Source organism: Panthera onca, chromosome A2 (assembly GCF_046562875.1).
Source record: "Panthera onca isolate mPanOnc1 chromosome A2, mPanOnc1 haplotype 2, whole genome shotgun sequence".
NCBI lineage: Eukaryota > Metazoa > Chordata > Mammalia > Carnivora > Felidae > Panthera > Panthera onca.
This window is the reverse complement of record NC_138340.1, coordinates 99771470-99796285: the sequence shown is the minus strand read 5'-3', so window position 1 is coordinate 99796285 and position 24816 is coordinate 99771470. Positions and strand designations below refer to the sequence as shown.

The following is a 24816-nucleotide window of genomic DNA, read 5'->3' as shown; positions in this document are numbered from 1 at the left end:
GAATCGGAAACAGGCTCCAGGCTCCGAGCCATCAGCCCAGAGCCTGACGCGGGGCTCGAACTCACGGACCGCGAGATCGTGACCTGGCTGAAGTCGGACGCTTAACCGACTGCGCCACCCAGGCGCCCCGGCCCTTGTTCTTTATTGACCGTGTGTCTAGATGATCTATCCATTTCTGTAAATGGAGTGTTAAAGTCCCCTGCAATGACCACATTCTTATCAATAAGGTTGCTTATGTTTGTGAGTAATTATTTTATGTATTTGGGGGCTCCTGTATTCGGTGCATAGACATTTATAATTGTTAGCTCTTCCTGATGGATAGACCCTGTGATTATTATAGAATGCCCTTCTTCCTCTCTTGTTACAGCCTTTAAAGTCTAGTTTGTCTGATACAAGTATGGCTACTCCAGCTTTCTTTTGACTTCCAGTGGCATGATAAATAGTTCTCCATCCTCTCACTCTCAATCTGAAGGTGTCCTCAGGTCTAAAATGAGTCTCTTGTAGACAGCAAATAGATGGGTCTTGTTTTTTTATCCATTCTGATACCCTATGTCTTTTGGTTGGCGCATTTAGTCCATTTACATTCAGTGTTATTATAAAAAGATATGGGTTTAGAGTCATTGTGATGTCCATAGGTTTCATGCTTGTAGTGATGTCTCTGGTACTTTGTCTCACAGGATCCCCCTTAGGATCTCTTGTAGGGCTGGTTTAGTGGTGACGAATTCCTTCAGTTTTTGTTTGTTTGGGAAGACCTTTATCTCTCCTTCTATTCTAAATGACAGACTTGTTGGATAAAGGATTCTCGGCTGCATATGTTTTTTCTGTTCATCACATTGAAGATCTCCTGCCATTCCTTTCTGGCCTGCCAAGTTTCAGTAGAGAGATCAGTCACGAGTCTTATAGGTCTCCCTTTATATGTTAGAGCACGTTTATCTCTAGCTGCTTTCAGAATTTTCTCTTTATCCTTGTATTTTGCCAGTTTCACTATGATATGTCGTGCAGAAGATCGATTCAAGTTACGTCTGAAGGGAGTTCTCTGTGCCTCTTGGATTTCAATGCCTTTTTAAAAATATGGAATGCTTCACGAATTTGCATGTCATCCTTGCACAGGGGCCATGCTAATCTTCTCTGTATCGTTCCAATTTTAGTATATGTGCTGCCGAAGCGAGCACAGGAGTATTTTCTATGAACGGTTATTCTATCATTTTGGGGGGAATAGAACAAAGCTGACTTTTCTTTTATTCCAATCTAGGTCTTCATGTGTTGCTGTTCTCAGTTGCAGTATGTTGGTATATCCTGCTTGCAAAATCCGCTTGTGGAAGCATATGAAGCTTATTCCTGTGACTTATCATAACCTTATAATGACCACATTTGCAGAATCTTAAATCAGAATATATGATCTAAAAATATTACTATGCTATGTATTTATGGACTAAAGAATAGAATCTTGGAAATTTTAACTCTTATGGAACACTTCTATGTGCTTGTCAGCCATATAATAATTGCTCAGTAAATGTTAGCTATCACTGTTACTATTATTATTGTTGTTGTTCTTACCTATGCCAGGAGAGCTTTAGGTAAAACTAGGATGGAAAAAAAATGTTGGTTGTCATCCTCTCTTTCTTTTTTTATGTGGTGTCCCCTCTCTTAGGTCACTGAGCCTTCCAGTGAGATCTAATTTCCGGTACTGTCCTTGCAATGACCAGGGTCTATACCTTCATCTTCTCCTCCCACTTCATCCTATTCTTCTTAAAATAAGTGCACATGCCTCATGTCCACTAGGCCTCTTTCCTTCTAAACTAATCTGAAATCAATAAAAGCCAAGTCTACTTAATGCTAACTGACCATGCAGTACTTAAATTTAACAGTACTCTTGAGTGTTCCAGTTAAGGAAGTGTTTAATATGACAGGTATAGCGATACAATAAAGCCCCTGTGTTGCGCATTTTCAGGTGGGAATAATTTTTAGTATCATGGAGGCATAATCCACAGAATATGAGCAAAGATTAGATAGGCTATGAAAAGATGATATATAATGATAATAATTATCATTATTATTTCCATTTTACAGATGAGAAAATTTTTTCTTAAATGTAAATGTTCAATTTGTCTTAGGTTCCACAAAAATTCAGCAGGAAGTATTTGCATCAGCCCTCTCTAAATACAGAGACTCTGATCTTACACACAAAGATAGTGAACATAAACTAGTGAGTAAGGTATGCATGGAACTCTGAACCTGGCACAAAGAACAATAGGGAAGAAAAAGCATAATAGCAGTGGTTAAGGTAGAGAGCCTTGAACAATAGAAAATGGGCTTCTAGAAATTCAGAGGGTGTTTAAGAAGCTGTTTATTAATATGCTATTAGCAAATAACGTCTTACTATGTAACAGCAAATGTGAAACCTAAGAATGATACAAGAGAGGCCCATTGTCACCACTGTGACTTTGAGCCGAGCCACAGGGGCTTGGAAAAATTTGGTTATTCCTTAAAGGAGGTATTAATTGTTACTTAAGAATCACATACTACTGAAGAAACACATGTATTATAATCTGTTAGCTGTTCATGTTCATTCCTTAATTCAATAGTCACCTATGTAGGTATGCCAGTTTACTAGACACTGTTGGGAATCCAAAGACAATAGAATTGACTTAAGCCTAGTAGTAGACTATACAGTATATAAATCAGATAAATATTTGGTAATTTTTTATACTTTACCCATGACATCATTCTGTGTATTAATGTATTTGATACATTTTTTTTTTTTTTTTTTATTTTTGGGACAGAGAGAGACAGAGCATGAACGGGGGAGGGGCAGAGAGAGAGGGAGACACAGAATCGGAAACAGGCTCCAGGCTCCGAGCCATCAGCCCAGAGCCTGACGCGGGGCTCGAACTCACGGACCGCGAGATCGTGACCTGGCTGAAGTCGGACGCTTAACCGACTGCGCCATCCAGGCGCCCCTTGATTACATTTTTTAAAGAATTCCTTTCTATCGTTGTTAAGGGAGAGACATCTATGTAGATCTGGTTGTATCTGATCATAATATCTAAGTTTGGAATAACTCATGAATTAATCTACCAGTTACAATGATATCTGTAACAGGGAATGCCCCTGCTCTAAGCATAATCAGGTAACCTAATTTCATGTAGGCAGCTTCCTTTTTTGTTTGTAGGAATGTAGGCATTGGTTCTTTGTATTCCTTTTGAATGTTATTTCAAAAACTATTTGTATGCACCATTGGGTGCTCCATTATTCACGTGTTTTAGCCATACAAGCAAAGTTGTCACTAACCTTACAGCTACTGGGGGCTGTTGTGACTCTGGTCCTCTGAGCTTGATGAGCCAATTTGATTACAGAAGGGAAAGTAAAGGCTCCACTTCTCTACTCTCCTATCCTTCACCATAGTTGATCAAAGTCCCTTCTGCTGTACAATTTATCAACAGGGGGACTGGTTTACATGAAATTGTACAGTGAATGATTGGGAGGTCAGTCTCTGAAATTCAAGTCCTGGCTTTGAAACATACTAGCTGTGTTACCGTGGCAGGTTATGTCACCTCTTTAAGCCTGGTTTTCCTTTTGTATGAATGTAGGTGCAATAGTATATCTTAAAGGATTGGAGTAAATATTAAATAGGATAATGCATGAAGAGTGGTAAAATACATTATCTGGTATTAGTTTAGTGTTAAATAAATGTTGATATGAAGATATGACCCATGTTGTCCAGTCTTATTAAGTAGTATAGCAATCTAAGCCTAAAAATGTACAAAAATCTAATATGCTCAATTTCTTTACATATATTTGATAAGCCCTTTGAAGGGCTTATCTACTACTAGGCTTAAGTGAATTCTATTGTCTTTGGATTCCTAACAGTGTCTAGTAAACTGGCATACCTACATAGGTGGCTATTGAATTAAGGAATGAACATGAACAGCTAACAGATTTAATACACGTGTTTCTTCAGTAGTATGTGATTCTTGAAGATATTTCAAGAGGACACATAGCCTTTAGCAATACTTCTTAAACCCCTTTTTCTCTCATATCCACTCTCAGTTACTTGACTCTCCTTAAGCTCCTTCGTCAGCCATAAACAAAGAACTTCTCTTCTTTTCAGTCTTTTTCTCCCAACTCTGAATCACAAAATCCCAAGAGAAGACACTTCTCTGGGAGATCTAGGGAAGAAATTGAGTGGGCGAAATAAAAATTCTCTTAGTGGTTGTTAACCATTCACTGTATAATTGTGGTAAAATGGCCAGCACACTAACATACAAAAATCACTTTTTCCCATAAATTTTACCAATTCTGATGCTCTTTTAAAAATTATCATTCGTTCACACGTTGTTGTAAGTTTCCATAGCCACATAATTGGATTACTGACCTAATTCATAGGAATGGCAGTTTGGATGGTCAGGAGGGCAGGTAATTTTGGAGCAGAATGCTCCAAATGCTCAGTAGTAATAACAAAAACACCATTTGGTGTTGGGAAAATAGGACAGCTATGTGAAAAAGAATGAAACTGGACCACTTTCTTACACCATACACAAAAATAAACTCAAAATGGATTAAAAACCTAAATGTGAGGCCTGAAAACATAAAAATCCTAGAAAAGAGCACAGGCAAAATTTCTCTGACGTGGGCTATAGCAACATTTTTCTAAATTAGTCTCCTGTGGCAAAAGAAACAAAAGGAAAAATAAACTGTTGGGACTACATCAAAATAAAAAGCTTTTGTACAGCAAAGGAAATAATCAATGAAGCTAAAATACAACCTACTGAATGAGAGAATATATTTGCAAATGACATATCTGATAAAGGGTTAGTATCAAAAATATATAAAAAACTTAGACAATTCAACACCCAAAAATAAAATAATCCAATTAAAAATGGGCAGAAGACATGAACAGACATTTCTCCAAAGAAGACATACAGATGGCCAACAGACACATGAAAAGATGCTATACAACACTAATCGTTAGGGAAATGCATATCAAAATCACAGTGAGATATCACCTCACACCTGTCAGAATGGCTAAAATCAAAAACACAAGAAACAATAAATATCAGCAAGGATGTGGGGAAAAAGAAACCCTAGTGCACTGTTGGTAGGAATGCAAACTGGTGCAGACACCGTGGAAAACAGTATAGATGTTCTTCAAAAGATTAACAATAGAATTGCCATATGATGTAGTAATTCCACTAGTAGGTATTTACCCAAAGAATAAGAAAACAATAATTGGAAAAGATATATCCACCCCTATGTTTATTGCAGCATCATTTACAATAGCCAAATTGTGGAAGCAGCCCAAGTGTCCATCGATACATAGATGGATCAAGAAGATGCGGGGTGTGTGTGTGTGTGTGTGTGTGTGTGTGTGTGTGTGTGTAATGGAATATTACTCAGCCATAAGGAGAATGAGATCTTACCATTTGCAACAACATGGATGGATCTAAAAAGTATAATGCCAAGTGAAATTAAGTCAGTCAGAGAAAGACAAACACTATATGATTTGACTGATATGTGGAACTTAAGAAACAAAACAAATGAACAAAGAAAAAACAGGCAAACCACGAAACAGACTCTTAATTATATAGAGAACAAACTGGTGGTTACCAGAGGGGAGATGGATGGGGGAATTGATGAAATAGATGAAAGGAATTAAGAGTACGCTTATCATTATGGTCACTAAGTAATGTATAGAATTGTTTAATCACCATATTGTACACCTGAAACTAATAGAACACTGTATATTAACTATACTTGAATTAAAAATTTAAAAATAACACAATTTAAAGCATTATGTACATTTGAACTGCACTTTACACTTTTATGAGTGTTTTCACATAAATTACCTTATATGATTCCCCACAAAAAAATCATGTGAAGTTGGTGGAGTTTGGATAATTGTTTTCCTTATAATAAATGAGCATATTGAACCAAAGGGGACTGGTATCATGTGAGGGCTTCAGACAAGCAGAGTCAGATGAGAGCCCTGGTCACCTAGAATGAAGGTGGATAGGCGGCACAGGAAGGGAGGGCCCCTTTAAGAATTTGCTCTGCCATGGCCCTCAGGAAGAGTTCATCCCATTTGGAACTGATGACTTAGCTTGTTGATTCTTACAATATATGCTTCCAGTCAATTTGTGGACATCTTAGATGTCAGCACCATAATAGAATTTTATCTGCAAAACTCATTAGTCTATGACAGAAAATTCTATTAACATTTGCCCTTCTTCTACTGTGATGTAAAAAAACCACAAATGAGTTAATCAAACAAAACCTCTTTTTTTTTAAAGAAACAGGAAAGAGTTTCTTAGGTTGATTTTTAATAACTAAGGATTGTTAAATATGTCTGTTGTGGTTTTAGAGTACAAGGACACCACAGTCAAGTGAGACCTTTTATCCCCCAGTAGAGAGCAATGGTACATTTTATTCAATACTTTAAATTACATAGATGTTAGCCACAACATGTTGATTCAGCTTCTCAGGAAATGAAAATCAAAACCATCTGTGTGGACAGCCACTCCACATCACCATAGAACACACTATAATGTGTTCACTGCATCTCGGCTCCAAAACCTCACTTCATTAGAATGACATTATTGTTAGTTTTTTGAAAGTCACTTTAATATGCATATAAAAAATCCAAATCAAGAAATCAAGAGATTTTTGAATCCAGATTTCAGCAGCAATATTCTCTAGTTGCTTTGATTTTGCCTCGTGTTTGATAAATTTTGAAGTTGCCATGGGATATATATCTTCAAAGACTGACATATGGCCCAAATACCTAGCATTAGAGCCTGGCATATAGCAGGTATTCAAAAAATATTCATTGAATTAATGTAACAGCAATAGATCAACTATCAATTTAATAACATACTTGGGCAAAAAGAAACTTAGTAGTAAATATCTCCATTGAATGCAGATGCATGATGATTTACAAAATGCAAGAAAAAACAGTAATTTGGAACCTAGAAAAAGCAGAAAGTTGTTCTAGGAGAGGTAGGTATAAGTGTACTGGAAGTCTGAAGGACAAAGTTTATTTTCAGGCAGAGGGAATATCTAGTTTTTTACTATAATTATCTGGAGGGACTATTAAAATGCACTCTCTTTGAGAGCTCCACAGTACCTGAGTAGAAGTGGCTTGGTATTGACAATCTGGTTGGAAAGAAGATGAGTGAGCAACTAAGGGACTTGCTCTAAAAATGCATCTGTTTAGGCAGCACACTGATTTTCTTTAGCTTGTATGTTTATTTGGGAGGGCCTGGATTGGAATGAGGGTGAAGAGGTGTTGTTGATGGTGATTATGTAGAATTAAACATTTTTCCACTTCGGAAAATTTATGAATTTAGTAATTTATGTCTAGATGTGTATCTTTGTCTAGTCTCTATTTGCTGGTCTACCTCTCTTTGTCTTTCTTTGCTTGCTAATAATATATTCAAATTGTTGTCTGTCTTTATTGAAAATAACCTCTGTTTACATTAATTCTATACTAGTATACTTCATCAGTCTCTTTCATATTCAGGGAATTTCCTGAGGGAGGATCTTCATCTTAGTTCATCTCCATATCCACAGCACTGACATTTAGGTTGGCTTTTAGTAGGTGTGAAACAAAGTTATTAATTGAAATGAATGCCCTTGAAAAGCATAGATGGGAGAGTTCATTCTTTTCAGGGCACTCACATATCAAGCCATCTTTCGTTTTGTAGACAGCGTGATGAAGCGTGATTAGAAGTTCAAGCTGGAGTCATAAATAAAAGTCAGAAGAGAAGGTGAGCTAGAATCCAGAGGGTTCAAGTCCCAGTCATGTATTCTGCATTATATTCTCCAAGTTCTACCAAAAGTCACATGGATATTCCTTGCATATGTATATATCCTTTGTGAGCTTGCGAATTGGGGCTGTTTTATTATTATTTCAAACTTCTAAAAATCAGACACACCCTTTAAACTGATTTTTTTGAGGTCAGTTTTGATCTTTCTTTGAGTTAGTCACAATCACCTTGTGACTATTGTCACAAGCATGTGTAGGATGGCTGGTGGGGGAAGGTGTGCACTTGCCTCCATGTAATTACATACTATGGAGCCTCATCATTTCTGGTTCTTTAATCTAAATTTTGTAACCAACTCCTTTTGAATTGGATCTTCAATACAGCCAGGCCAATCCTACAGCTTCAAAAACAAAGTCATTTTTAAGCTATTTGAACATGGAAAAAAATCTGAACGATTTCTGAAAGCACAAAGCAGGTATTTTCTTCAAACACAAGTAACTGAAATAACTGAAGAGATTTAGTTCAAATTGCAAATAAATTCGCCTTTGGATTGAGACAAGGCAAGAGAAATATCAGACCTAAAGGTCAAAAGGGACATTTTGGAGTAAGTTATAAACAGAAAATAGGGATTTAGAATGGAAAAGCTGAACTCAACAATAAGATGGGGTCATGACACCTTGGTAAGTATTTTTTATTATTTTTTTAAACTCACTGTGTTAACCCAGGACTTTATTTCCACTGACTCTAATTGAGAGTATTTCAGTGGGGTTTTTTCTGTGTGTGTGTGTGTGTGTGTGTGCTAAAAGACCAGGGAATAAGGGAATAATACTTTATGTCTTCGTTCAGAGAAATTTAAAGCATATAGAAATCTTAGGCCAGGTCTCACCTCTGAGAGCATGGTGGTGCTCTATTCCCTAATGATCTCTATTCCCTGCCTTTCCCAGAACACTTATTCCAAAATTTACTATTTCTTAGTGTGATTAGTGTGTAGCTGGTATGGTCTCAAATTTCCTAGGAAGAAATAACTGTTTCGGTTAGTGCCCAATTTTTTCCAGCTTCAAACAGTTTTGATGTAAGTAAATCAAAATTGCAAATTTGAAACAGATAAGATGATTAGATGTGCCTGTCCATAAATAATTAGCAAGAGCACATTTATGATTTATTGGTAAGTACAAGGGCAATTGGAATCATTCCTGGTATTCTGCAGTAGTATGCTGAAGTTAAATTTTGTATTTTCTGGAGCTGCAAAACCCTGTAGTATGCTATCCATCATTATTTTAAATGAGTTTACTGAGTGAGAGTCCTCTGATTAGGGATTTGTTCTCATTTCAGCTGATGCTGTGTTAAAATATACTTTTTTACCAGCTACTCATAAAGCGTTCCTAAAGCCAATGATCAGTGTAAAAAAAAAGATTTAGAACATAAAAAGAATATTTGTTGACTGAGTGAATAAAGAGGGTTGGGTTGGAACATACAGTAAGTTCACTATTCTTCCAACTCATCGAGTCTATACTATGTCAGGATTATACTTTACATACTGTCACTGGGAGTGGTGTACCTCCTCTCACATTACAGTCATTTGCCACTCCTGCCAAACTGACCAGTCTCATCTGCTGACATTCCTGCAACTGCACTCTAGAATGGTTCTAGTAGCAACAAGTGGCTTGCCTTTCTGGAACCTGTCTCCACACCTGTACCCTTGCTGTTCCTTCTCTGCCTGAAGTATCCTACCCATTAATCTCTTGGGAAAGTCTTACTCAGCTTTGAGTCAGGATCCAAGTGCTACTTCTTATGTAAGGATTTAGCTGCATGTCCTGGATAATTGGACACTGTCTTTTAAACACCTAGCATAGATAGAAAAGGCAACATTCTGATTATATTTACTGGTTGGTTTGCATGTCTGGTTCCTCAGTGGACTGAAAGATCTTTAAGGGCAGGTGCCTTGTATGTCTGCATTTTTGTAAATATAGCACCTGATAAGAGCATTTTTCACATGTTATGTGCTCTTAAAGTATTTACTGAGTGAACAAGTATATTCCTTAGTATTGATCATAAACATGACTTTATACTACCTATATATCTTATTAGATTTCTCAAGCCTATTCCTTTCAGGTGTAATTTTCTTTACGGAAGTGACATATACCAAAAAACATATGGTTAATTTTGTGAATTTCATAAAATTTTAGATCCATACTGAATTGCTAATATATTAGCTGCTAGCCACAAGTAGCTATTTAAATTTAAGTCAATGAAAATTAAATAAAATTGAAAATTCAGTTCCTCAATAGCATCAGCCACATTTTAAGTGTTCAATAGTCACATGTGGCTGGTGGCCACCATATTGGACAGTGCAGACAGAGAATGTTTCTACTATTGCAAAAAATTCTATTGCATGGTGCTACCTTAGAGAAATTGGCTGCCTTTGGTAATGTTTCAAATTCTTCTGTATAGTAAATAAATCACATTCAAACTAATTACCTTTGAAAATCTGGATACCAATATAGCCAGGTTATTTAAATAGACTTAAAAATGTTATACTTTCTGGGATAACCAGACATTTTACAAATATTTTAAATAGTCTATCTTTATTATTTTTAAAATATTTTTTAATGTTTATTTATTTTTGAGACAGAGAGAGACAGAGCATGAAGGGGGAGGGGCAGAGAGAGAGGGAGACACAGAATCTGAAGCAGGCTCCAGGCTCTGAGCTGTCAGCACAGAGCCTGACGTGGGGCTTGAACTCACGGACCATGAGATCATGACCTGAGCCGAAGGTGGATGCTTAACCAACAGAGCCACCCAGGCGCCCCTAAATAGTCTATCTTTAAATGTAAAAGGTGTTCAGTACATAAAATATTGAAACTGATGAATCAACATAATGACTGACCAAGATATACTATTTTATTAACTCCTCTTCCTGAGCCACCAATAAAATCATAGCCCCCAAAAAGTTTTAAGTGTTATAACTCTACAACATGAAGAGAGCAGGGCAAAGATCATTAGTGGACAAGGGGACTCAAGAAATTTATGGAATATAGAAAACTGATGAAGCAAACTGGGGAGAGCAGTAGCCTATACTATACTACACAGGGACGGGGACAAGTCTCCAGTCTCTATACTTAGAAACAGTAAATACAAAGGAAGTCAGAAATGAGTAGTGCAATCAAACAAAGACTTATAAAAGTCTTCTACAGCTTGGCACAATTAAGGAAAAATTATTTATATTTGTCTCATCGAGACATTTTAGAACATCGGGGATAAAGAGAATATGGAGAAAGATAGAAAGGGGTACAACAAAATAACAAGCAGCAGCCTGGCAGAAGCCTTTCATTAGCAACACTAGGTAATGGAAGATAACGGAGTAAGGCTCTTGAGTTTTTTTTAATCCATTAGGTATGAGGGCAGAATAAAGACATTTCAGACATGTCTCTTTCACATTTACCTACTATACACCCTTTCTTAGGAAGTTACTAGAGGATGTTTTTACCAAAAGAAGGGAGTGATGAATAAGACATAGGTTTTTATGATGGACTATTGCTTCCCATTTTTCACATCTTCTCTGTCAACATAAACATTTATGCCTTTGCCAAGTGAATGCTTGTCTCCCATTAGAGTAGGTGGAATTACATTCCCTTACTATTTTGATGTTGGGGTTGGCCATGTGATTTGTTTTGGCTAATGGAACATAAGTGGATGCAACATGAGCAGACACTTTAAACATGCTTATTTGGCTTCTCTCTCTCTCTCTCTCTCTTCTGCCATCTTCCATGAGAAAAGCATGCCCTACATAACTGCTGGCATTTCAACTCATAGTCTGAGGCAGAGTAAGAACAATAAATGTTTGTTGTTACCACTGAGATTTTTGGGTTGCTTTTGCAGCATTATGGCTACACAGAATTTTTTTGTAGCAATAACTGATTTACAAGATTTCAGAATAATTAATTTAATCTATGAGAGTAGTGACATTTCTATTCTGGAGAACAACTGTGCAGCAGACCTAAAAGCAAATGAGGACTAATGGCTCTGGGGCAGGGTATTGGGGGCAGAGTGGAGATCTACGAGAAATAAGAAAAATAGAAAAGAAGGTATGATTGAGACCTTGGGATATAGTAAAGGTAACTGGAAGAGCACAAAAATGAGAAATCCATTGGTAGAAGCACAGTAATCATGACACTAAACTCTGTAGAAATGGTATCTTTATCCTATCACATTATTAGCTTTGTAGTGAACCATATTTACATAGATGTGATTAATTTAGCTCCATTTATAGTTTTTTCTAAAGATATATACATATATCTAAACTCACCATATTGCATACATTAAACACATACAGCTTTTTTATGTCAATCATACCTCAATAAAGTGTTTTAATAAAAAAAAGAAATGAGAAAGAGCAAAAAAAAAAAGCAGAGAAAAAAAACACAATAAACAGACAAAAAAAAAAGCTAACAGTGGTCAGTGTTCTGTACGTCACCAAAACCAGCTTCCTGAACTAGAATGACCAAAAACCTAGGCCTAGTCAGAGACTTGTATAGGTTCGTGGGATTCCATAAAAATGGCTCTTTATGTGGTCATAGCAAGAAATGGATCTATCATAGCTAGGGACAAAACATAATGGTTTCCTCACTTTTTGGCCTCAAGAACCCTTTACTCTTTATAAAATAAAAAGGAAGGATCCCAAAGGGTTTTTTGTTTATGTGGGTTATAGCGAGTGACATTTAACTTAGTAGAATTTTTTTTTTTAAAGGTTTTTTTTTGTTTTAACGTTTATTTATTTTTGAGACAGAGAGAGATAGAGCATGAACGGGGGAGGGTCAGAGAGAGGGAGGCACAGAATCTGAAACAGGCTCCAGGCTCTGAGCAGTCAGCACAGAGCCCGACGCGGGGCTCGAACTCACATACCGCGAGATCGTGACCTGAGCCGAAGTCGGACGCTTAACCGACTGAGCCACCCAGGCGCCCCTAACTTATTAGAATTTAAAGTACCTAAATGATACTTCAATGGCCTTTTCATTTCTAGTTTGAAGACTGTAAAATTTTTGACTTTTAAAGAGCTCATAAGTCTACACTTAAAATATTCAATTCTTTTTTTCTAAACTCTGGATAATTTGTCTCAAAATAATGCCACCACTTAACCGGCATCATGATATTATATGAAAATGTCCTGTTGCATAAGACATAATAAGGTACATTATTTGCATCTATAAATTTGAAAGGAAGATAGCTTTCATTATCATGAGAAATTTTCATTTCTCATTTATAGTTTTGCTCAGTTTCTTTGCCATAGATTCCATCTTCCATGAGCCAGAGAGCTTGCTATATCCAGTTCTGTATCTTTAAATGCAGAGGTTTCAGCTGTGGGTCAAGAAAGCAGTTGTTTCATCTTTCTTTTTCAGCCAACAATCCATTTTGCTTGTGTTGGCATTATTCAGCATGGGGGGGCGGGGGGGGGGATCCAGGTGCCAGGCATGGCTCCAGGACCTCAGAGAAGGGAACTGAGAAGCCCCTCCATTTATTCCTTCTCTCTGAAGAGTATCTTTTAACATTTCTTGTCAGGCAGATCTATTGGTGACAAATTATTTCGATTTTTGTTTTTCTGTAAAAGTTTATTTTTCCTTCATTCTGAAAGATAATTTTGCTGGATACATAATTCTAGGTTGGTGGTTATGCTCTTTCTTGCTTGCATTATTTCTGAAGGGAAGTCTGATATAATTCTTCTCCTTGCTCCTCTATAAAAAAGGGCATTTCTCCCATATCTGGCTTGCTTCAAGATTCTCTTTGTCTTTGATTTTCTGCACTTTCAATATGATATGCCTAAGTGTAGAGTTTTAGTGTTCTCTGAGCCTCCTGGATCTATGGTTTGGTTTCTGTCATAATATTGCTTTTCACTGTGAAAACTTTTTACAATCAGATTTAAGTCTTAAAAACATAACATACACAACTCATATATTTTAAAAATAACTATGGCACTATGGCACTTTCAAAACCAATAATACTCTATAATATCTTTTAGTATTTAACATTTTAAAAATATTTTAAATGAACCCCTTCATGTAAATATCTACATTAATACCTAATTTTCTTTCTTATTTCTTAAAAGAAAAAAAAAGGTCCAAACTCTCACAGTAGTTAAGTTTGGGTCAACACTTTCATCTATTTTGAAACAACCAAAAAAAAAAAAATCCCCCAGACTGAAATGTAAGCTTAATTTAGTTGCAAAAGAGCAAAAGAAACATTTTGCTGTTCTTGTGTGGCAAAATTCAAAAATTCATTAAAGTCAAGTTATCCTTTTGGTTTTAAATACGTGATTGTTTTAATGTTGCAATAGTTGGATGATGAGCGCTCATGGGAGCAGGTATCAGGATGGGAAGAGGTCAGCTCTTGTTCAGGTCTGTTCAAAGGGAAGTCCCCTCTCTGAGCCTTGGTTTTCTGTCTGTAAAATATGCATAATGTCTGTTCTGATTGCTTCATGGAGAAAAAAAAGGACAATTCCAGATTTCTTGGAGCTGGAATAGCCCTGAGAGATCATTTTGTCCTTTTTGATGAGAAGACATAGGCAAAAGAGGGTTGAGAAACTTGCTCAAGGTCAAATATCAAGGGAACACATAGAATCACTGTATTTACACTTGGCATTGACAGTACAAAGCTAATATTTTTATTTTTATAACCTTAGTGAGTCCTGTGTAAACTCATTATAACAGTATGAGCCTTGTGGGCCACTTACATTATAATAACATATTTCTGGGACAGAAATCTCCTGCTGGTATGGAAAACGTCTGCTTTTTAAGTGGGATCAATCTCCATCTCCATAAGCTGTACAATAACTGCATTATCAGTTCCTACATCTTGCCTTTTTTTGACAGTTACACCAAGCTCTTTTTCATAATATTTAAAAGCTGAGTCAGCAATCTGGGTTGAAACTTAAAGAAGTGGGAGTCAGCAAGATGGATAAGAAGGGTATCCTGGACATAACAGCCCCAAATGGTTAAAGGAACTGAGATGCAAAAAAGTGGTATTTTCATGATGCTGTAAGTGATTTGCTATTGGACTCATCCTCTTCTATCTGTGCTCTCCTTTCCAAAGGCACAAGGAAGAAGCTGGTGGTGGATGGGGCAGGGAGCATCCTTGATTTCTTGCCCTTCTCACATTTATTAGAAGTCCTACTGATTCTACTAATGATTCCAACATGTGCTCCCTTGTGCTGTCAATTTTGCCACAGTCTTAGCTCAGGCCATTATCACTTCTGCTCAAATAACTAGTTACTAGATTACAATTATCCTCCTAACTGGCTCACTGCCCTCACCCAATTCACTCTCTATACTTGGGCTGAGTGATCTTTGTAAAACACAAACATCCTTATGTTTCTCAGCCACTTAAATGTTTTTAACCTAAGGATAAAGTCCAAATTCTTCAGCATGGCATTTAAGGCTGGTTCCCAGTGCCCACTCTGGCCTCATCCCGTGATCTTGCCCTCGGAGCATTCACACTGTTCTAGTTTACTGGCCTTTGCAAAGTCACTGGCTCTTCCAGTAATACCTCCTTGTCCTCCCCTTCTCCTCACCTAGCTAATGAGAAATTAACCTTTTCTCTCCTTCCATCCCTCTTTTCCTCCCTCCTGCACTTTCTTCATTCCACAAATATTTATTGAGAGTCTTCTATGTGCCAGTCACTGAAGATGCATTAGTGAGCAAAACAGGCAAAAATTCTGCCCTCATAGACCTTACATCCATGTGTGTGTTGGGGGTGACAGAAAATAAGTGTAGTATGTAATAAATAATACCCTATGTTAGAAAATGATAAGTGCTGTGGAGAAACATTAAGCTGTAAACGGAAGAGAGGGGATGCAGGGAGAGATGTCATTTTAAATGGAGTGGTCACGTGGGTCCCACATAGAAGATGACATTTCCACAAAGAACTCCATGACGTAAAGAAGAAATGTGGTTACTTGGAGGCAGGATGTTCACTTTTGAGCATATGGATACCCAGTTGATCCAACAACATTTGTTAGACACACAATCCTTTCTCTATTAAATTGTCCTCGCAATCTTGTTAAAATATCATTTGGTCATTTTTCGATGTGGGATCTAGTTCTATGTTCTCTATTCTGTTGCATTGATCTTTGTGTTTAACTTCTCTCTTCATTCATACTGCACTGTCTTAATTATTATAGCTATACAGTGAGTTGTAAAATTAGTTAACATGATTCCCTCAGTTTATTCTTCTTTTTCAAAATTGATTTAGCTATTCTATATTCTTTGCCTTCTTAAATAAATTTTAGAATAAACATTTCTATACCTTAAAAACAATCTTGCTGCAATTTTGAATTCCATTAAATCTCTAGATTCGTTTGGGAGATATTTGACATTGTTAGTATATTTATTCTTCCAATCCATGAAAACTGTTTTTATATTTTTTTAGGTCTTTGATTTCTTTCATCAGCTTTTTGTAATTGTCAGCATATAGACTCTGTCATGTTTTAGATTTACCTAAATATCTTCTTGGAGCTATAATAAATTAAATATACATGTATTTAATTTACATATATAAATTACATATATTAAATTACATAAATTACGTATATGAAAGTTTTAGTTTCCAATTGTTCCTTGCTACTATATAGAATATATTGATTTTTGCCTTGTTGACCTTGTATCCTGCTATCTTGCTAAAGTTACTTATTAGCTTTAGGAGATGTTCTGTTTTTAGAATCTTTGGAATTTCCTACATATATAATCATGTCATTGTAGAATAAAAACAATTTTATTTCTTCCTTTATAATGTGTTTGCCTTTTGTTTCTTTTTCTTGCCTTACTATAAACACAGTGTGTGGTGATAACTGATATCCTTGCTTTGTTCCCCATCTTAAGGGGAAATTATTCAGTCTTTTACTATTAAATATATTAGCTGTAGGTTTTTGTGATACCCTTTTTTGGGTTGGAAAAATTCCCTTCTATTCTCTGTTTGCTGAAAGTCTTTATCAGGAATCAAGGTTGAATTTTATCAAAAGCCTTTTCTTTATCAATTGATATGATCATGTGTTTTTTCTTTTTTGTATTATTAATATAGATTACATTGATTGATTTTCAGACATTAAAACTTCAGCCTTATGGTCTCAGTTTAAAATCCACTTGTTTATGCTGTATTTTTCTTTTTACATATTGATAGATTTGATTTGCTAATATTTTGTTGAGGATTTTTGTATCCATGTTTATGAGAAGCTAACTTTGGCAAGCCATTTAATATTTCAGAGTTTTAGGTTCATTAGTTCTAAAAATTAATCTTTTTGTCCCTACTTATGTCACAGGGTAATTGTGGAGACGAAATAGAGACCAGTAAAATGATAGCATTCTTTAATATGTATAGTGAGTGCTACATAAATGCAAAGAATGAGAATGGGTACTTCAGTCTTTGCTTTGCTTCCTCAGCTAAACAGCAAGCCCCATTTTGTAGTCTCCTTAGATGCAGACTCTCCTTTTGCAGAAAGAATGCTCTGGGAATGCGTATGTCAACTCAGCAAATCTAGGATATTAGGGCAGGTCACTAGGATCTTGGGGAATTGGTGAGAAGAGCTTGGGAACTCCTGGGAGACCAGGAATAACACTCCCAAGTAAGGAGAAGATATAGTGGGCCAGCTTGGCCTTTAGAATGTGATGTCCCTATTAACGCAGGAAATTTACATGGGGGTAGGAGAAAGGTGGGATGTACCTGTTGTGGTACTCTGGCTGGCTCTCATCAGGGAAGAAAACAGCCAACGCATCACTGGGTGCTGTCTCTCAAACACCTCTAGCCTCGTCTCTGTAAACTTGTTTCAAGGCCTTAATTAGAAGAGACTGTAAAAATTAAAAAAAAAAAAAAAAAAAAAGACCAGGGTTTGATTTGGGCCCGTGAAAAGAGTTCAATCACCATGGGAGTGTGGACAGGATTTGGGACAGTGATAGGAACTACTCATACCAAAGAAACCTCTACCACCAAAATCAAAGCATTTATAAAAATCAATACAGATGAATCAAATCCTCTAGGACTTCTACCACTGTAGCTGAGGGGACCCTAGTGGCTGCCACAGCAACCTTGTCTAATGCTCCTCTACAAGCAGTGTTAAAAAGTGGTAAAATTTCTGTTATATTGGCAAGTTTGTTTGTTGGTTATTATGATTCTTTCTCCATCTAAAATGATCCTAAATTGGTACCCAGATACTTGTGCCAGGAACAAGGGAATTACCAATTCCCTTGGTAATTTAGATGGGAGGGCTGGTGTAAAATCTTGCAACATCATTATTTCCAGCATCACTGGAAATTTAAAATCCAATGTTATTATAAATAAGAATAATCAATTCAATGATGCAGTAAATTAATTCTCAATCTTGTAGAATAAAGTAAAACAAGATACAAATATGTAAAGTTAGGTCCTTCAAAGTTTACATGGAGTATGCCCCTTTCTAGATGAAAATAAAAGATCAGTGTTTGCTTCCTAATAATTTTATAATTGCTATTGTTTTGGAAAGAATTTTTGTAGCTTCTTTTAACAGTATTCCTTTGGTAGAAAAAATTTATCTCCTCCGTTTCATGGAAGACCTAAAGATTTATATTAGGCTATTTAGACAAGGGAGTTTTGAGAAGAGGATTTGCATGTTACCTAATTTCTCTCTATTATTAGCTGGAATCTATACATATTTTTAGCTATCTTTCCTTTTTAATCATTCCTATCTTCTTATATCTCTCTCTTTTTCATTCAGTTTTATCTATTTCTTTTGCACATTGGCAAAACAGATACAGCTATTTCTCTGTTCCATACCATTTCTCTGAGAACCCAGGAGGGTTCTAATAATGGAGGCAGCATGACTGAATTGACTGAGCAGAATTTAATAGAAGAGATGTTTTCAGATTCACTTCATATGAGAATGCCAACCCTCATACAACCAAGAAATCTTTTGTTAAAAATTCTAAATACATAAGCAACTTGGTCATTTTCTAGCTGTAAAGGGTAGTATGGCTTCTTCAGTACCAAATGGGTGTGGAGGACTGCATTCCCTGAGGTCTACTCCTTTGCAAAGCAATGCCCTCCTGGAGGAGGTCGTTGTTTAAAGGAACCAGGGGCCCCTGAGGGAACCCTTGGGATGTCAGATCTACCACAGCTCTTATGAGATGTGAGGGGGTCCAGCTAGCTCTTGACAACTCACTAAGCGCAGACTGAGTAACAGAGGCAGAGTGAACAGTAAATTCCTCCTGCACTTTTCTTTGGAACTATAGGAAATGTGGTAGAATGTGCAAACAAGGTTTTTAAAATACAGGTAAACTGGAGAGAGCTCAGAGGAGAACAAAAAACAATTACAAAGGGCTTGTACAAGTCACCCTCTGGAAAATAGGTGCAGAGCACTGGGTATTTCACTTGAGAGGAAAAAAATGGAAATGAGACATAATAACAGTCTATAAACACACAGAAGGCGGTTAAATAAAAGAGATCCAGATTGCCCTCATTAGTCAGCAATGGGCTTAAGCCTTAGGAGAGTCACAAAATGTAAGATATTTGAAATCAATTATCTTCTAGAGGCTCAAAGATAGAAAATAATTCCAGCAGTTCTCTAATCAAATTAGCAAAATTAGAAATTACACATTTAGGGATGGATATTTTCAACATACACAAGATAAAGAATATTTATGTTTATGGCTCAAGCCTAATGTACCCATATGAGTGAATAGGCATTGTGTTGACAAAAACTCCAATTTGGAGGAAGGGGAAACACAAACTCATCATCCACGGGGATGATTTAAAATCTTAGAGGCATAGGGAGTAAGACAATTAAAACATAAGCCAGGCATATTTACATATTGGTACAAACTACTCAAATATAAGGTTAAAAAACCAGAGGGAACTAAACAGCATGGAAATCATTATGATATTGAGTGTTCCAGTAAATGACGAGAGAAGTTTATTCACTACAGAGAAGAGAAACCCTTTTAAATTCATTAAGGCAGTTAAAAGTTACAGATGCAAAAATCTTAGACCTTTGCAAGAGTTCTCAAGCCCTATAACAGTTGTGAAAACCATGATGAGAAAGCAGCGCTAATCATCTGCAGTTGTCTAGATAGTTGGGAAAATCAAGAAGGATGAATAAACTACAGTGTACTGCTGAAGCAAATCCTAGAAGCTGAGCAGAAAGTGGGTCAAAAAATTGATCTTGACAGATGTGTCAATCAGATTGAAAGTATCGAAACAAGTGCAAAATGGAACCATAAGAAAATCACAGAAGAAAAGCTAAAAATCAGAAGGTTTTGAAAACCCTACAGGATGCTATAGAAAGGAAAGGATATTAATACACACCATTACAAAGGATGAGTGTGTAGAGCTGACCAAAATTACAAAGAAAATCTCTCTGGAGTGATAATGGTAAAAAGGAACACAAAGATTCAAGGATATGGACTCAGGGTATATAGTCAGGGAACTTCAGGTAAGCTCACCACATGCAGGGAATTAAAGAGAGGGTGGTTGACAGAAAAGAATAAAACGTTATTAGGGAATGTGTCTCTTTGTGCCAAGTGCTATCTTCTGAATCCAAACAAGTGGATGAGTGAAGGGAAGATTTGCAGTTGGATGAAGAGCCTTTAAAAGGTACATGCCTGAATCACAGAAATCAGACACTGGCAAATGCCTGTGGGTGACGGAGTTCACCTTCTATCTCAGTGCACCGTCGCTCCCGGCAGGCGGTTGGCAAATGCTGTGTCCAGTCGGGTTCCAGGCTAGCAGAACAGAGTCTTGTGCACAGCAGGCAACCTTTCAATTACTATATAAAAAACAGGACGTTAATACTCATGTATTAACCATTTTGACAGATAGAATAGAAGTTTAGGCCCTCTGGAATAATAGTAGAGAGTCTCTGAGGAAAATGCTCAGGGGGACAGCATACACACGCTATAACTGGAAGTGAAAACAAATAAAAAGCCAGGAACAGAGGAAGATATCTGAGGGAATGGGAAGAACTAAGGGACTGATGACTTCATAGGCGCCACAAGTGAAACAGTGAACGCAGGTAGACGTTTAGTACAGGGGAAGCCACTCCATCAACACTGACAAGTAACTCAAAGGAAACATTCACCGTTAAGTAAAGTAAAATCTAGTCTAGAATACTGATGAGTTCTGTAATAGCTGGTCCATGCAGCTTGTTAAAGAGGATATATCATGGTAGAGTATTTAAAGTGATGGTGGAGTAGGTGAGATCATGATGTGTATTTGTGAAATTTTAGTTTTGTTCTAGAAACCACTCCACCTGCCCTCCCACTCTCCCCTATCCTCAGGTACAAAATGGAACCTCTTTTGTTTAGCACAGAGAGGGCACAGAAGGGAGTGGTTACAGCAGTGTTCCAAGCAAACCTAGGGCAACAAATAGAGTTAGGCATTGCCAGCCCGTTATATAACCAGGACAGAATTTTTCTGAGCAAGTTGGGAAGAAGCAAACACCCTTAAGAATACTATTAAGAGATAATCCCTGCTTCCAGGGACCTTGGAGCAACTGTAGCTTCAATGACTGAGCACACCCACCAGCAGTCACAAGAGCCCTGATATAAGGGAGAAATCAGCAGAATTCAGAGGAGATGAGAACTTAGATCTGAGGAATGGGCATGTCTGTTGTCTTCAAAACTAAGTCATCTATTGCTAAAAATAAATATATGAACTGGACAAACTGATTATAGAAATCAAAATTCTAATATGAAGAGGTGCAAAAGCTCAGGATTCAATGGGTGAAGCTTCAGGTTATATTGTGATAAACTGCAACTAAATCCACAGTGTTGCTAATGGGAAGGTTTTTAGCAAAAGACAACATTTCTTTCTTGAGACTTTATTTTCACTTTTATCTGTATTAAAAATCATCAGAAGAGAACTTAGAGATTCAAAATTTCCCCAATCAGGATAGATCGTGAAGCAGAGTTTTTCTTGGTCATATCCCTATGTATTTATGTTGCTAGGTCTAATTAACCAGGATTGGCCACACCTTTCATGGAGACCTAAGCCCAAGCTCGCAGAGAATTGTCCTGAATCATGTGATGACAGACTTTATTCTTGGCTATACTCTGTACTTGCTATCTAATGGGTGAAAAAGAATCTAAGTGTGTATCTCAGTTTATGTATTTGTTAATTGGTATGAGAAACTAGATATTTCCCAGCTTTGAAAAGCTGCAGTGAAGGGCTAATGGGCAAATATAAAGCACTTTTAAACATAGCAACAACCATAATAACAGAAATAGCAACGTGCCAGAAATGAAAATAAAACCAAAGAGAGTATTGTAACATTATATTTTTCAAAACTACAATAGAGGGGAAAATTTCACATTTTTCCTTTAAGCAAGGAGGAGTATTTCATCCTTAGAACCATGGGTGTTTTTCCTGAGAAAATGTCCCACGACTTGCAGGTTTAAAGATTTAACTAAACCACATCAGAGTCTGATCTTGGCAAATTATCAGATTCTACATATATCTGCTGAATATTTTTTCAAAACTGGGCAATTCTGCAGAATTTTAATAACTATGCCTTCCCAAATGTGCCTTATTACCAGTTGATTTCTGATTTCATAATAAATGATTGTAATCTACCTGGTCCCTTTAACATTTTTACTAATGTTATGGCAAGCATTGTTGATATGAGTCATAAAAATGTAATGATAACATCATGATTGGATTTTTTTCACTTGCATACAGTATTTACCAACTTTAGTTTTCTAGATACAGTCAAACCCATTTATATCATAAATATTATAAAAATTAGGGAGCAGAATCTAACTGGCTTCTCTGACTGGTAAAACTATTCTCAATTAGGAAATAGAAATCTAACACTAACAATGATATCATAAGCCTCGTATGATCTGAGTAGTTGACAATTCTGATCTTAAATATTCTGTTACATTAAGCCATAGTACTATTCATGTCTATCCAACAAACTTTGCATTTTGTTAGTTTTCCCATTTACAAAGTCCTCTTTGTAATGTTTTCATTAGGAACCAAATGAATATGTTTTCATAAGTAACCAAAACACCAATTAATCAATAGTCTTCTTCTGCTCCCAGAAAACTTAAGAATCGCAAAGACAGATATAGCAAGATAACACAATTTTGTGAGAAACTCTCAATGAAAAGAGAAGATAGGAATGGCTAATGGATCCAGGAATGAACTAGAAACCAAAACTTTCACTGTTAAGCCCTATTTTATTGTGAAAGATGGGTTTCATGTTGGGATGAGCACTGCGTGTTGTATAGAAACCAATCTCACAATAAATTATATTTAATTAACAAATAGAAAAAAAATAAAAGGGGGAAAAAGAAAGAAAGAAAGAAAGAAAGAAAGAAAGAAAGAAAGAAAGAAAGAGAGAGAGAGAGATGGGTTTCAAATTAGGTTCCATGCTTTTGAATGTTCAAAGCAAAGAAGGAAATGCCCTCAATTATGTGTGCCTCAGGTCTTTATGATAAAGTATACTGTCTTAGAGAAGCACAACCATTTTGCATGTTGAGATTAGGAAGAAGTTTCTCAAATAATCTTCAGAGAAATTGTCTTGAGCAACACGCTTACATCAATCCCAGGAACAAGTTTTCCAGAGCTGTTCCTTAAAGCACCCAGTTGAAGGAATTTAGTAAAAGCAATTTGATAAAGGAGATGAAGAATGGGGGTTAGTTTCCTGGGATCTACTTCCTCAGTGCTGAGAAGGTTCACAAATATGATTGCTATGGAAACATAAGGATATGATCTCTCACTAACAAAAGTCTCATAAAATAACAGTACAACAGCTTCCTATGCATATGAGTTATATTAATATTCATTTAAAAATAGTAAGTGCTGTCATTGTCACTCTCCTTGAAAAGTTCAACTATGAATTTTTGGCGCTTTCATATACTATGTACTTTTAAAGATTGTTTATAAGTGCCTCAAAAAATAAACAACTAGAGTTCTTGTGATTCTCCTTGATTAAAAAAAAAATCTCATTTTCCTAAATGTACAGACAGTAGGATTAGTTTCAATAATCTTCAAGGTTTTTTTTTTTTACTTCAAGTGTTTAACGGTTTCAATATATGTCATGATGTCACTTTTTTTCTTTTTTTGTTTAAAGCAAATAACTGTTCTTATTTTCTCAGAAGCCTCAAAAGGCAAAGGAAAAATCAGTGTATTGATCCCTACAATGGATTCCAATGTTATCCCAGCTTTAGAAGGTGTCCAGTTACAGAGAAACATTTTAGTAATCATAAGGTTCAGACAGACCTTATGTGACCCTATTCATTCCTGACCAGCAAATAGTTTTTGTTTAACTTCGAAAGAAACCAGACAAACCCTGCAAGGTTACTTGTAATCATGACACCATTCTTAGAATTGCCATGTGCTGGGAACATGCCTTCTTGCTTCCTCCTTCTATCTACAGTATAAATCTGAAGGACTTTGTTATGGCTCTTATACTTGGCACATCTTAGGCCTATTTAGAACATCAACACCATCAATCACAAAATATGGGGCCGACCAGCTGGATGAACCCTGGCTATCATGCAGGGGTTATTTGTCATCTGGGCATGTCTGTTTGGTATATAACACTCCTTCAGTCCCAGAACAATTTTCCCTCTCCAAAAATATTCTCTTTGATTCAGGAAACACGTGATTAATAAAGGACAAGGGTTTAAAGCCGGAGGTCAAGGCTAAAAGTCTTAACCAAACAAGTGCATTGCTTACTAACGTTTGCATCAGCAGTCAAAAATTCCCTTGAAGAGCTCCCGCACTGAAGAAACACACATCTATTCTTAAATGCCATAAATTTCAAGGGACTCCAGCAACTATGTTCATCTTGAGGGATTTATTTTAAAATAATGTTGCACATTTGAGAAATGTTTTGCTGAAGAATAATAACACTGCATCAAGCATTTAAAAGGCCCATTACAAACATTTACAATTTAACATAATAAATTAAGGTTGAAAAGATGTAATTTAACCAATATGATATGTAAAGGAAATTTGTACTATAACATTAGAACAATTTGCATTAAAAATAAATTGTTTTCTAAGATGTCTATTTATACTAAAATGGATTTAA

The 24816-nt window shown here is 36.4% G+C and overlaps 1 non-coding gene across 1 annotated transcript; it reads right to left on the bottom strand.

The window, feature by feature from the left end:
* Nucleotides 1–1065: 1065 nt before the first annotated feature.
* On the bottom strand, nt 1066–1172 carry LOC132679908 (U6 spliceosomal RNA). The gene has a single exon (XR_009610394.1). It is a non-coding gene; the product is annotated as a U6 spliceosomal RNA (small nuclear RNA).
* Nucleotides 1173–24816: the final 23644 nt, after the last annotated feature.